This window comes from Octopus bimaculoides, chromosome 5, assembly GCF_046866305.1.
Source record: "Octopus bimaculoides isolate indiv1 chromosome 5, ASM4686630v1, whole genome shotgun sequence".
In the NCBI taxonomy this organism is placed as follows: Eukaryota; Metazoa; Mollusca; class Cephalopoda; order Octopoda; family Octopodidae; genus Octopus; species Octopus bimaculoides.
Window position 1 is genome coordinate 124678708 of NC_142932.1, and position 15753 is coordinate 124694460.

General features: G+C 35.1%; 1 protein-coding gene across 4 annotated transcripts in view; it reads left to right on the forward strand.

The window, feature by feature from the left end:
- LOC106876232 (core alpha-(1,3)-fucosyltransferase) overlaps positions 1–15753 on the forward strand; it is a 706231-nt gene that overhangs the window by 97503 nt on the left and 592975 nt on the right. For all 4 annotated transcript variants that reach the window (XM_089353038.1, XM_089353039.1, XM_089353041.1 and 1 more), the window contains exon 2: positions 5535–5660. The gene's annotated coding sequence lies outside the window, so the exon portion shown is untranslated. The remainder of the gene's footprint in view (positions 1–5534; positions 5661–15753) is intronic.

The following is a 15753-nucleotide window of genomic DNA, read 5'->3' on the forward strand; positions in this document are numbered from 1 at the left end:
CGAAATTGTTGTTTGGGACAGAGAAGCAAAGGTATGTGCCGTCATAGAGGTTAGCTGCCCTGCTGATATAAATATCTCTTTGAAAGGAAAAGAAACGAGGATATTTATGGACAACTGCTTCGAAACCTCCAGCTTCTTTATCCAGACTATGAATTCATATTCATACCAACAATAATTGGAGCATTAGGTTTTGTTAGTAAATGCTTCTAGGAGAATCTGAATAAACTGGGATTTACAGAAAGAGAAATCGACCGGTTGATTCGTACATTACAAGTGCAATCTGTAAGTGGAACAATAAAAATATGCAAGACTTTTCTCAAGTTCCAAATGTGAATTTGCCTGTGTTAACTACATCCCAAAGATGGAGTCTTGTTTCTTTGTTGGAAACCGGTTCCCTACTCAGGGGAAGATTTATAATAATTGAGAATACATACATAAAACATGCAAAACTGCACATACATAAACAGATGCATATATACAAACAAAAATACCCTGTTGGTGATGTTGCAATTCCAATGAATGAGCCTTGGATCTAGCTTAGAGACCGGTTCTTTCTCTATTGGCAAGACATCTTGAAATAAACTGAATGATGACATACACACATACATACATACATACATACATACATACATACATGCATACATACATACATTTTATTCTGGTCGAGCCAGTTTCTTGGTACTTTGAGTTCTACCAATAGATGTTGAAGATTCTCTGCTCCTTCAGAGGAACTTCAGAGAAGGAAGAAACAAACGTGGCAAAATTAGAATACATTATTGATCGATTATTGATCTCTATGATTGTACTGAGAGCTGTTTTCCCCATAGTTAACACTAAACCTTGTGTGTGTCTGTGTGTGTATTAGTGTGTGTGTGTGAGTGTGTGTCTGTGTGTCTGTGTTTGTGTGAGTGTGTTTCTGTGTGTGTGTGCGTGTGTGCGGGAGCGTGTGAGTGTGTGTGGGAGCGTGTGAGTGTGTGTGTTTGTGTGCGTTTATGTGTGTGTGAGCATGTGTGTGTCTGTGTTTGTGTGAATGTGTGTGTGAATGTGTGTGTATGAGTGTGTGTCTGTGTGTGTGTCTGTGTGTGTATCTGTGTGTGTGTTTGTGTGAGTGTATGTGTGACTGTGTGTGTTTGTGTGAGTGTGAGTGAGTGCATGTGACTGTGTGTGTGTTTGTGTGTGCGTTTGTATCTGTGTGTGTACCTGTACACATATACATACATATATGTATATATACACATAAATACGTATACATACACATATTTAAAAGATAAGTGAGCCACGCATCAAGACACCTACACAGAAGCTCGTGCACGCATTCACACATTCACAACCGCACTCACACACACACACACACACATATCTATATATATATTCCGAGGAATAAATCTTTAACTTCTCTTCAAAATCAGCTTTATCCACTGTTCCATGATGTCACAACGCGTGTGCGTATGAGTGAGTTTGTGTGTGTGTGTGTGTGTGCGTGTGTGGATCTGTGTGTGTGTGTGTGTGTGTGTGTGAGTGTGTATCTGTGTCTGTATATCTGTTGGATATAAGTGTATTCAGTAGTGTCCAAGTGGAATTAATCGCATTCTGGGCTGATGAAGCGCCCACCCACGGCTGTTGCTGAGCAGCGTTCAACTATACAATAGTCATAAAATATGTTCTATAATTGTCTTTGAGTATAGACTTAGAAACTTAAAGCTGGCTACGGTGCAGAAACAAATGTTGTGACCAGCCATTAAAGCCTGTTGTCCTCCATCCTTGTGATATATTATCATTACACAGACAAACACACAGACACATATATGTTATATTATCCTTGTATATATAAATGTATGTATGTACATATTTTTTTTTTTTTATTTATGTGTTTCAGCCAAGTGGCTGCGGTCATGCTGGTGCACCACCGTGATTTTCACGTTCCTTGCATGGCTCTTCTCCCCCACCTGACATGGTCCAATCAAGAGTTTTGATGGCACATCTGGTGTATAAGAGAATTTGACACAGCTGCCCTAAACTGCGTCTCATTACGAGCCATTAGTTCGTCTGGTATCGTGGAGAGGAAAGCGTCAAGTTTTGTCTTGAAGACCTCCGCATCCATGTCTTGCATGTCTCTCAAATGTTTTGGCCGGGCATTGTAGAGCTGAGGTCCTCTGAAACCGAGGCTGCTGCAGTATCTCGTTCTTATGTGAGATGCAGTGGACGGTACCTTTGGCACCATGCAGTGGCGACCCGTGCGGGCATTCCTGTAGTACTTGATACCAAAGTTTGGCACCAGTCCTTCCAGTATTTTCCATATGTATATTATTACATACCTCTCCCGCCTGCGCTCCAGGGAGTAGAGACCTAGTGCCTTCAGTCGCTCCCTGTAGTTCATCTGTTGGACTGTGGCGATCTTTTTTGTATAGTGCCGCTGAATTGCCTCGAGTTCTGCTGTCCGCTTAACATTGTGTGGTGACCACAACTGAGAGCAATAGTCTAGGCGGCTCAGAACAAATGTCTTCCATAGAATCAACATGACTTTTTGATCCCTTGTACGGAAAGTCCTCAGTATCCACCCCGCCAGTTGTCTGCACCTTGCTGTCAACTTGACAATGTGCATGTGAAATGATGCATCACTACACATGTTGATGCCCAGATCTCTCACTGTTTGTGGTTCTGGGATTGCAGTACCTCCAGGCCCTGTGTATGCCAGTTGGGAGGTACTTGTGGTCTTGTAGCGCAGTACTTGAAATTTTTTTGCATTGAACTGCATATTATTTTGCTCTGCCCACTCATATATTGCATTTAGATCATTCTGCAGGCTTACAATATCTGCAGGCTTACACATGTATATGTGTGCGTGTCTTTATTGTGTCTATGTCTGTCTGTGTGTATATACATATCTATTGGAAGTAGATAAACATGTATACACGTATATATGTACGCATGTATTTATGTGCATATACATACGTGTCTCAACACACGTACACACAGGGACAAACATACGCACACTCGCGCGCACACATATTGCTCGCGGACCTATAACCAGAAACTTTGAAACGCTAAATTGGGAAACTGGGAAATTCGGGAACATAGAATTGTCGAAGGGAAATCGATTGCAAGTAATATTTATTGGAAAATGTAGGTTGAAGAGTTAAGCTATCTTTCGGTATATATGGTACAGCGTGGAATAGAAATATCGAACTTTCCAATACATTATACAACTGATATCGATCACTGCATATTTGTTTGTTTGTTTTTTTTATATTATTTTCGGATGCTTTTCTTTCCATTTCTTCTTCGGATTTTCATTAGTCGTAAATTCAGAAATTCTATTAGCGAAAGGTCATCTGTCAAATTAGATAACAAATATGGGCCTGTAGTAGAAAGGATCATCATCCTCATCCTCCTCCTCATCATCATCATCATCAAGATCATCATCATTATGATCCTCACCATCATCATCATCATCGTCATCATCATTACCACCAACATCGTCATCATCATCATCATAATCATCGTCTACTTCCCACCCCTCCTCCTCCTCCACCTCAACCTCAACATCCTCAACATTATTATCATTATTACCATTATTATTATCATTATTAATTTTATTATTATTATTTTTATTTTTATTATTATTATTATTATTATTATTATTATCATTATTATTATTATTATTATTATTATTATTATTATTATTATCATCATTATTATTATTGCTATTATTATTATTATTGGTATTATTATTATTATTATTATTATTATTATTATTATTATTATCGTTATTATTATTATTATTATTATTATTATTATTATTATTATCATTATCATTATTATTATTATTATTATTATCATTATTAGGATCATTATAGCTATTTTCTTCAGGGACTTTTTATTTTTATTTCTCGATCGTGTGCTTTCCCGATGCCAGCCCCCTCTATCCTCAACGCATCGATAACGTGCACTATTTCGTTTTGACTTGTTTTTGTTTTTGTTTGTTTGTTTGGTGTTTTTTATTTATTGTATTGAAAATCATTGATGTAATATATGTGTAGTAAGCAGTTGTGCCATTTTTTATGTCGTCGGTGTGTGTAATTCCTGGGCTATTGGTTTTATGCGCACACACACACACACACACACACACACATATATGTATGTATGCATCTATATGAGTATGTATATGTGTGTATATATATGTAAATGTATATATATGTACATATATATGTATGTGCAAAGATATATATATATATATATACATGCATCTCTTATGAAGCATCTTCAGTGATCCTAGCATTGTAGAGATTGAATCTTTCCGATTTGACATACTGTATTGAACGTTTCCACACGATGTAATTTTCCGAGGCAATTTACGAAAATCACCAGAGTTTTGAGAGAAATTAATAACAAAAAAAAAAAATTAACGAACGTTTAACGAATGCAATTTTTTTTGTATTTTTAGCCAATCAGATTTATTTTCTCTCCGAATTACGGAAGTGCCCTCAATTGTTGAGAAACTAATTGTGACCAATACATCTACCCTTCTCAGCAGATGATCGCAGTTAATATGTCCTTTGTATAGATTCCCATGGAAAACAGTTGAAATGAGGGTCAGGATTTTATTAAGGTTCAAAGTTAGGGATATGTTTAGGGTTTAGGAATAGAGTTAGCGTAGGTTTGGATTTAGGGTTTAATATGAAGTTTACAGTTTATTATTAGAGTTAAGTTTAGGAGTAGGGGTCAGGGTAACAATTACGTTTTGCCGTCCTTTTCTTTTATTCTTTAATGAAAAGGCACCTCGCTTTGTGGTTAGGATATTCGACTCACGATTTTAAGGTCGTGAGTTCGATTACTAGCAGCAAGATTCTTTATTACTCGTTTCTTCACTCAGCTGGCAAAATGTGCTGTACCTGTAATTCAAAGGCCCAGCCTTGTCACATTCTCTATCACGCTGAATCTTCCTGAGACCTGCGTTAAGGGTACACGTGTCTGTGGAATGCTCAACCACTTATACGTTAATTTCACTTGCAGTTATGTCGATTTCGACTGGAACACCTCGTTGTCGCAACTGACGGAGATCCAGGCCATTCCATAAGTGTTTGCATCTTTCATGATTTTGTTTCATGATCACAAGTTGTGATTTTCATAATATCGATTCTCGAAAACAAACGATAAACAAAGAACGAGGTTTACTAGAATGAGGTTACACTGTTGTGTGCATGGTTCTCAGAACGGGACAGAAGCGATCTGATTAGCTAAATTTGTTTTATGCAAATTTCAGTCGTCAAAAGTTTGTAACCATTTAATTATTAATTCCCCCAAAAATGCTTGATTTTCACAAATGGCATGAAAAAAAAAACCATATCCCCGTAAAAAAATGTTCTTAACAATCGAATAAATGTAGAGATATTTTTAAATTTCAACTTAACACCATTCTGATTATTATAATTATTATTATTATCATTATTATTATTATTATTATTATTATTATTATTATTATTATTATCATCATTATCATTATTATTATATTTTTCTTTTCCTGTTTCATTTAGATAAATTGTTGCCCGTTGCTACTGATAAATTGATAAACGGACACAACTTCCTTTTCTGGTGATCTCCACATCAATATCCGATGGATTAACCTTGACATCCATGTCCTCATGGATTGGCATAGTTAGGTAAGTTTTCTTCATTCTTTCTAACCGTCTCTTATGAATGTTTACACCATCACTTTTCTGTTACCATAGTTACATTGTTTCCAAGGGATGAAACCCCACCACTACCGTCATATTTGTAAACAAGTTTTCTTCTTTAGTTAAAAGGGTGCAGACGAACAACAATGTTGATAATTCTTTCTTTTCAGTTCCTTCGCATTCGATTGGTAATTCATTTATTCCTTATTATATTGCTCTCGCTTGTTCCTAGCGGGAATGTTTTGGCTGAGTATCTCGATCTAAAATTTTCAGCGATACGTAACCCAGTCAGTGCTATGGTTACACTTTCCCTCCACTGTGCAGTTGTCATCGTTAATAGTTAGCTTTGTAACTCGTTCCTGAGAACGATAAGTCCACAAAGATTAAGGCCAGTGCATGTTACCAGCTGATTCAACGTCCGTTTAGGCTGTTGCGAATCAGCTTCAGATATTGAGTAACTCGTTGAATGAGGATTGTTACAAGATGGCTACTCTTACTGAGAAATAGTCTGGATACAGATTTCCCTGAAACGCTGGGCAGCGCAGGAAGAGATTTCTATTGCCTGTATTATATAATTGAATGGTAGGTGAGAGTGGAAAGTACGGCCTGTGTGGCTTGTGGAAAATGTCTAGTAGAGCAGATACAGAGCAGCACAGAAAAACTATTAAAGACAGTTAATAAAGAACAGGTGATGAAGCGCATGATAGGAGAAAAGGGCAAGAATGAAATACAAAGAGAGCACGGCAGACAGATTGAAGAGAATCCTCTGCATGGTCAGTTTTGGAGAGCCACTGGAGAAGTATGTGGACAGATATGTCCACTGGCTGTTGTGTGGTAAAGCAAACCTAGAGAGCCAAACAATGGTATGAACACAAGCCAAAGGGAGTTAATGGAAAACGAACATTACAAAATACTCTGGGCTTTTAACATTCAGTGCGTCCAAGTCATAGAGGTGAGACAGCCAGATATTGTGATCATCCATAAAGATGGAAAAGTAGTGGATATAATAGACGTTGCAATACCAGGCGATTCGTGGGGGAAATGTAAGGAAACAGAAAAATGTGAGAAATATCAGCCACTGCGGAGGAGAGAAAGGAAAGTTATGGGTCATGAAGAAAGTAATGGTGATACTGGTGGTAACTGGAGCATTCGGAGCAGTTTCCAACAGCTTTGAAAAACGTAGTAAAAATATTGAAGCTGAGGTGATGCAGAAGACAGCCTTATTGTGTACAGCTCGCATTCTAAGGAGAGTATTGTCTCTTTGAGTCACAAGAAAAGGCACTACTTGAAACCTTTGGTGATTTCTTATTGCCTAATTTCAAGCAAAGAATAACCAGTAATTAAGAACTATCCGAGTCTCTCAGAATAATAATAATAATAATAATAATAATAATAATAATAATAATAATAATAATAATAATTCTTTCTTCTATAGGCCCAACGTTTGAAATTTGGAGGAAAGGGGGCGAGGTAATTACATCAACCCCAATATTCAGCCGGTACTTATTTCGTTAAAGCAATGTCGACCTCGGTGGAATTTGAAGGCAGAAAGTAAAAGCCGGAAAATATACCGCAAAGCATTTCGTCCGATGCGTTAATGATGAATAAGTGGTTAAAGCGTCTTGCGATAGTTCTTTGTATTCTTTACGTTCTGTGTTCAAATCCTGCAGAGGTCGACTTTGCTTTTCATTCCTCCGAGGTTGATATGATGGAGTCAAGAAGAGAGGTCGATGTTATCGATTGGCACCACCTCCCTCGAAACCGTTCCTAAATCAGAAAGAAATCATATGTTCATGATCATGATCATGATGCATCATAACCTATCAGTGTCTTGTTCTATATTTAAGAAATGAGGAATTATGTACATTATTTACATTATTTACATTTGACAGACATTAAATAATAGAGAGAGAACACCACTGGAAAATACGAAAACTAAAAGCAGCACATATGCTAGGACACAACAACCTCCTAAGCAGACCGAGCGCAGATGTGAATAGCATATGGGAACCGGTATTAAGGAACGATAGGCAAATATTAGATTTATAAGCCCTAAAATTCACTTCAAAATTGCCCACGGGCATATGGGGTTAAGAGCGCGGGCTACTAACCTCATGATTCCGAGTTTGATTCTAGGGCAATAATAATGATAATAATAACAACGACAACATTGAAAAATACCTTAGGAATGGGAACCCAGGTTCGAAATTTCCCCAAGACACCTAACGAAGGCAGGAGGGTATATCAGATGAAACATTGTGTTAACAAGATGAGGACAAATATCCGTCAAATGTAAATAATATAAACAATCACAGAGTCTTGATAATGAAATACGTGTCTGCGATAAAATAAAGTGAACGAAAACTAAACAGTGAAATGTTCCTTAAAATGATTTTGTCCATGCAACACAGCTGATTCTGAGGGAGACATAAGTAGAACCGATACTAAGGATCATCGCCAGTTCTTGACAAGGATTTTATTTTTCTACACCGTCATGGATGGAATGTCTTGACTTAATCGCAAACTTAGAACACGAGGAATCGATGAAAAATACCGCAACAAAGCGTTTACTCGACGCTCAAACGATTCTCTTGATCGACTCTGCCCTTCGTCCCATTTGTTCAGTTTGCACTTGACGTTAATATTTTAGTTCTTTATAATTTTAAATTATTTGAGACGTGGTATTGGTGGTGCACAGCTAAAAACAGATATCTGTTTCCGATTTTAGCCGAGAGCTTTATAGCTATTATTGGCTTTCATTTTGGCTTATTTCCTCTCATTAGAGCCTTACGGCCATGAAGCGATCTTTCTTATAATTTTTCTTCGATATATTTTGGAATTCCATTTCGAATTTCTCCTTTGTTTCGTTTGCTCTTTTTTTTTCTTTTTAACCATATCTAAAATTTGTTTCCAGTTAGGTTCGTTTTTCACTTTATACTTTCTTTCCTTCATATAGACAGTTTCTGTGTTACATTTCTTTACGAAACTAAACCTTTTATTATTATTATTATTATCATTATTATTATTATTATTATTATTATTATTATTATTATTATTATTATTATTATTATTATTATTATCATTATTATTATTATTACTATTATTATCATCATCATCCTTATCGGGAGGTGGATGGAAGAATCGACAGAACAGACAAATCGCAGTCTAACCTTTCTTCTGATTTTTAATTCTGGCTTCAAAACCTGTCGATGTCAACTTTGTCTTCCGTTCCTCTTGGGTCGATCAAACAGATGACCAGGCAAGTACTTGTATGGATATAATAGGGTGAACCCTACCCAAGGATTTCTTGTCTCTCACTCATGGTAGAGAGAATTAACCAGGACGTGCAGCTGGCTGAACCGCCAGGGCGTCGGACAAAATGCTTAAGGGTATTTCTTCCGTTATGATATATTCTGAATTCAAATTCCACATCGGTCGACTTTTCTTTTCACTCTTTCGGCGACGATAGAATAAATATCGAATAAATATCGATCAAACATTGGATTTGAAATAATCGATATCCACCCTCCCAACAAAAATTGCTGGCCTTGGGCCAATATTATTAGCATCACCATCATCATCACCATCTTGTTATCCTTTTTAGTAGTTTTCTATCTTCAACATTTCCATTATTATCTTTTTTGGTACTTTTAGTTTATTTTTTATATTTTTTTTTATTTCCTGCACTTTAACTTAAGCTGTTTTGCAATATGATGCACAGTTTTTGGTAATTTGTTGCATATTTCTCTGCATCTCTTTCTATAATTCTTAATACACTTAATATTATCGGGTATTGTTTTTCCCCACTCTTGTAGTCTTCCAGTTTTTATGAGATATCGCTATTTCGAGTTCCTTATGTTTCCTTCATTCTTTTTCTTTCTTTCTCCTTCCCCCTCTCAATCTGATTTAAATAAACGTTCAAATGATTTTGTACAACTAACAGGAGATATATTCATTCTCTTTGACTAGTTGAGCATACTGTCTGGCAAATAGACTTTTCTTTTTCGGATTGCCAACACAACTGCTTCCATCAATGTAATGAAATTGTAATTCTCTGAAACTTTTATGCCAATCGTTTTCCGACTAAATTTCTTTCAGATTCTATAGTGTTGGCAGCAAATCCCGTTTACGCAGCCACCAAAATTATCATGTCTGTGTCTTCGGCTTCTTCTGTTGTCTATCGGATTTGTTGAGATCTAAAAGAAAGAAATATATTCTGATCAAATCTCGCTCCTCCCCATTCTCTCTCTCTCTCTCTCTCTCTCTCTCTCTCTCTCTCTCTCTCTCTCTCTCTCTCTCTCTCTCTCTCTCTCTCTGTTACCAATGAATATTCTTTAGGTGCATCACCATTCTGGTTTTTTTTACCATTTTAGTATCTTCTGATATGAAGTCATTGATTCTATGGGATGTTCAACGATTTTCCCTTCTTAAAAAAGAGACGTTTTCCGAGTAATTGATCACTTATTTATGTATGTATGTATGTTTTCATGTATGTATGTATGTTTGCATGTATGTATGTATGTATGTATGTATGTATGTACGTATGTATGTACGTATGTATGTATGTATGTATGTATGTGTGTGTACGTATGTATGTGTGTGTATGCGTGTGTGTGTATGCGTGTGTGAGTATGTATATATATATATATATATATATATATATATATATATATATATATATATATATATGTATGTATGTATGTATGTATATATGTATGTATATGTGTATGTATAAATACATGTCTTTATGTGTCTGTATATTTATATATGTGTGTATGTATGTATTTACGTATGTATATGTGCGTATATACGTATGTATGTGTTTATGTGCGTATGCATATATATATATATATATATATATATATATATACATATATATATATATATATATATATATATATATATATATATATATATATATATATACGTACAGTTACATTGTCCGGAATATTTCGGAACAACGCCAGATGTTATTCTTTACCGGCCCATGTCTTTAAGAAGTTCTTTAAGTTCTTCCGATTTCATTTTTATTATACGTTCTTCGTTCGGTTTCTCTTTTTTTTTTTGTAATATCAATCAACATGATCTTCTACTCCAGTGGATTGTCTCTCCTTCGCAACCAATTTATATTTGTTGTTGTCATTCAGGTTTTACAATAATTTCTTTGTTTATTTCTATTTTTCTGAGTATTTGTTATATTTAGAATTAATTTTCTACAATGTTCTTTGTTTTCTTACAATTAATAGACAATAGCTGTTATAATTCCAGACAATGGCTAGCTATTTAAGTCCACGAACATATCATTTCTTAAAATCTTTGAGTGACAGGACGTAATCATACTTTCTGTTGCCTCGAATCTTTGACACATAATAGTCTTTGTACATTCTTCTTTTGCAATGATTTGTTTTTGCCGGTATTTAACTCCACTCCTGCTCCGATCACCCAAAATACATTGAAATGATCATGTCGTCTCTTTGTATATCTTTGATGTGGAGGTGCAATGGCCCAATGGTTAGGGCAGCGGACTCGCGGTCGTAGGATAGCAGTTTCGATATCAACACCAAGCGTTGTGAGTGTTTATTGAGCGAAATCACCTAAATCTCCACGAGGCTCTGGCAGTTGGTGCTGGCGAACCCTGCTGTACGCTTTCTCCACAATTTTCTCTCAATCTATCTTCCTTTTTCTCTTGTACCTGTATTTCAAAGGACCAGCCTTGTCACACTCTGTGTCACACTGAGTCTCCCCAAGAAGTACATTAAGTGGAGTGCTCAGCCACTTACACGATAATTTCACGAGCAGGCTGTTCCGTTGATCGGATCAACTGGAACCTTCGTCGTCACAACCGACGGAATGCCACGATATCTTTGATTAACTATCAGCTTCTACTGTCTTCCATTACAATAGGTTGATATTTATTGTTTTGTTGTTTTTCTTTTATACCTTACTTTTTGAAGTTATTAGACTGTGGCCATGCTGGGGCACGGTCTTCAAGATGTTTTAGTCGAACAAATTCACGTAATTACTTTTTGTTAAGCCCGATATTCATTTTATCGGTTTCTTAATTTTTTTTTTTTTTTTTTTTGCCAAACCGCTTAGTGTGCACACCAACACCTGTTGTCAAGCGGTAGTGGGTACAAACACTGACCCAAATCCCTGCAGATATATGTGTGTGTATGTTTATATATATATATATATATATATATATATATATATATATATATATATATATATATATATATATATATTATATATATATATATATATATATATATATATATATATATTTCTATATATGCATATTTATATATATATATATATATATATATATATATATATATATCAAAACAAGAAATTAAAAACATTTTGGGAATTATTTATTATATATATATATATATATATATATATATATATATCAAAACAAGAAATTAAAAACATTTTGGGAATTATTTATTATATATATATATATATATATATATATATATATATATATATATATGTATAAATTTTCTCTCTCTGCTTATTTGTGTGTTCCTTTCTGTCGAAGAGCGTCAGCTCGAAACGAAAAAGACTTTCTCACCTTCCGAGCGTTAAACTAATACATCTGTTTGTTGTTTACACACTCGTCATCGTCGTTTGTTTTGTTTTTTGTAAATTCCAACTATATATACCTATATATACATATACGAGGGCCTTCTCTCTGCTTTCCCTCTATTAAATCCACTCACAAGGCCTTAGTAGGTCTGAGTCTATAATAAAAGACGCTTACCCAAGGTTCCACCCAATGAGAGTGAACCCAGAACCACATGGGCTGGAAGACTTTGTCGATTAGCCGACGTATCTTGTTCACCTGCCTTCTTAGTGCTGCAGCTTTAGTACCCTTGTTGTTGCTGTTGTTGTTGTTGTTGTTGTTGTTGTTGTCGTCGTCGTCGAACTCCGGCACAACGCAGAGCAGACAGATGTATGGTTGTCATTAACCGTCCTGTACTTCCTTGACATAGTTAACCTCAGATTAAACTGGTGACCAATTAATCCTTACATTTTTTTAAAGATTGTGGGATATAATTCAAGAGAACTTTAGCTTTTATAACTGCAAGTTCAATCGAACATTAAAGGAATGCAGCATATAGTGCCAAAAAGAAACCATAAAACGGGGATTCGTTGCGAAAGAGCTTTCTTCTAATTGGAAAACCCATCTCGTCAATACAGTTTCTGTTTTGGTTGCATCACTACCTTTTATGCAAGAGATATCAGTCTGTCTCCTGCAGAATCTATTAAATTCATCAACGTAGTGACTGCATAACATACAGCATACATTCGCAGCTACAATTCCAGACGCACAAACACACACGTCCGCACACTCACAAACAATCACACAGACACACATGCGTACAGGCGCACGTACAACCGGAAACGGACATTGATTGTTTGGCTTTGTTCACTTCAATACAATCGATATTTTCGCCTCTCGTTTTTAGCTAGCGAGCATAAACTGTTGAAACAATCGCGATTCCCACTCAAAAATCGATTTGTCTCACTCTGTTCGGCAACTCATGCATTAGACTCTATTATTTCGAACTTTATCGTGATAACATCCCACATGGTTCAGTAGGATTTCATTGTCATAAATGTTTGTAACACCAAAATCTTTATGACCCCAAAACGACTGTATCAATGAACAGTTCAAGAACGTCACCGAAATACCAATTCAAGAGAGAAGTGTTAATGAAGTTGATCTTAACAGCATGTCCAAAACCGTCAATCTCTACCACAGTTGCGCATTACAAATGACAGAATTCTGACACAAAGGGAAAAGAAACGGGAAGCTAAAAATCGAAGTACATAGACACGCACATACACGTATAAAAGCATATATGTATACATAAACATACAAACATAGATAGATAGATAGACAAATAGACAGACAGACAGACAGACAGACAGACAGACAGACAGATAGATAGATAGATAGATAGATAGATAGATAGATAGATAGATAGATAGACAGATAGATACATACATACATACATACATACATACATACATACATACATACCTACATACATACATATATAGATGTATAGATAGATGAACTGATGGATGAACGGTTTGATTGATTGATGGCTAAATAGATAGATAGATAGATAGATAGATAGATAGATAGATAGATAGATAGAGAGAGAGAGAGAGAGAGGTAGGTAGGTAGATAGATAGATAGATACATACATACATACATACATACATACATACATACATACATACATATTTAAATACATATGCATATATGCACACACGTATACATATATAAGCAGCATGCACAAGCATGAATTAGCGTGCGAGACGATTCAAGCAAATGATTTCACTATACAGACTTACGTGTATATAGATATATACATAAGTCTATTCACTTCTGTGCGTGTGTGAGTCTTTCGTATTATGTATACACTTTCGAATCTTTTCCGTTTATTTTTTCTTTCTTTTTAGCCGTAAGACTGAAGTAAAAAGACGTGCAATGTATGTAATTATTGTTACAAGAAAAAAGAGAAGCATAATGTATAATATATATATATAATATCAAATAGCTTCTAAATCGTAGCAAATTATAGAATTTCCGAAATACAGAAGCCAAGGAAAATAAAGTGAAAAACAGGAAAAAATATGTATAAAAATATAATAAATTGTCCAAACAATAATATATTAAAACTATAACAAAACCTAAACTAACAAGTAATAAAGGAAATTAGAACACCTTGTCATATCCTCTCCCCGCTATTTCTATTGATTATCATGGAATATTTTCGAAATATTTTGTGAGAAACAACGGCACTGTAGAATGTTATAGTCAATTTAGTCTAGACATTTAATAATTTCTCTCTAGTAGATCGGAGGTTGTACAGGGTAGGTGATTGTTTTAGCTTGTTCATAGATTTTTTTTGTCTTTCTTTTTCCTATATTATTCTCCATCTCTCTTTTGTTCACTAAAACATACTTTGTTCTATATCATTTTCCTCTTATTATTATTATCATTATTATTATTATTATTATTATTATTATTATTATTATTATTATTATTATTATTATTATTATTATTATTATTATTGAAGTTTCAATTACCGCTTAGCTTTGATTTCTGTTATATGTTTTTTTCTCTAGTTATACTTGCGTTCGTCTTTATGTTTTTACTTTACATTTTAGCAAGGGAGATAGTTTTACGTGTTTTCAATGTGTTATGCTAAATAGATACCTTCGTATTACTACTTTCCATTGTTTCATCGGTGTATCTTCTAATTTTTCTCCCTGCAAAAAACACTAACCCATTCACATATATATGCATATATAAATTCATATGCGTATGTATAAGCATATATAAACACATCATATGTATATCTATATTTAATTAGAGGATGTGTAAACCTCATGAAGAGATGGTTCAATACCTCATGAAGGAAATACTGGTTCAATACCTAGTATTTTCGGGGAATGAATTTCTTTAATTAATAGGTGTATATAAAAACATAGTTTATATTCATTTAAAGGAAAAAAAGAAAATGGAGATTAGGAATTAATAAATGTTTAATATTGACAGCAAATTGGTCATCTTCACTTACTGCCGTTTCAATTAATACTCAATAAACATTAAATTTACATTTATGCGACATAAGCATATCATCAGCGGGAAAAAGATACACATTTAACTTCTCAGTGTCTGTGTGTCTACGCATGTCTGTGCTGTAAGGGATAGATATATAAATAGACCTGTTGGCGGTTAATTTAATCTATATCGTAAAATGAGGTTCCAACGCGGGACATCATTTTGAGACATGGACTTTGTAACATGTGCCCTTGTGGGACTTTTAGTCTTGCATCTTGTGTGGAGGAGACGCGAGACACCTTTTAATAGATTTTGCTTGACGAAACTGTTATATATATAGGCGCATGCGTGGTTATGTGGTAAGAAGCCTATCACATAGTTCCGGGTTGAATCCCACAGCGTGGCACCTTGGGCATGAGTCTTCTACTATAACGTCGGGCCGACCAAAGCCTTGTAAGTAAATTTGGCAGACGGAAGCTGAAAGAAGCT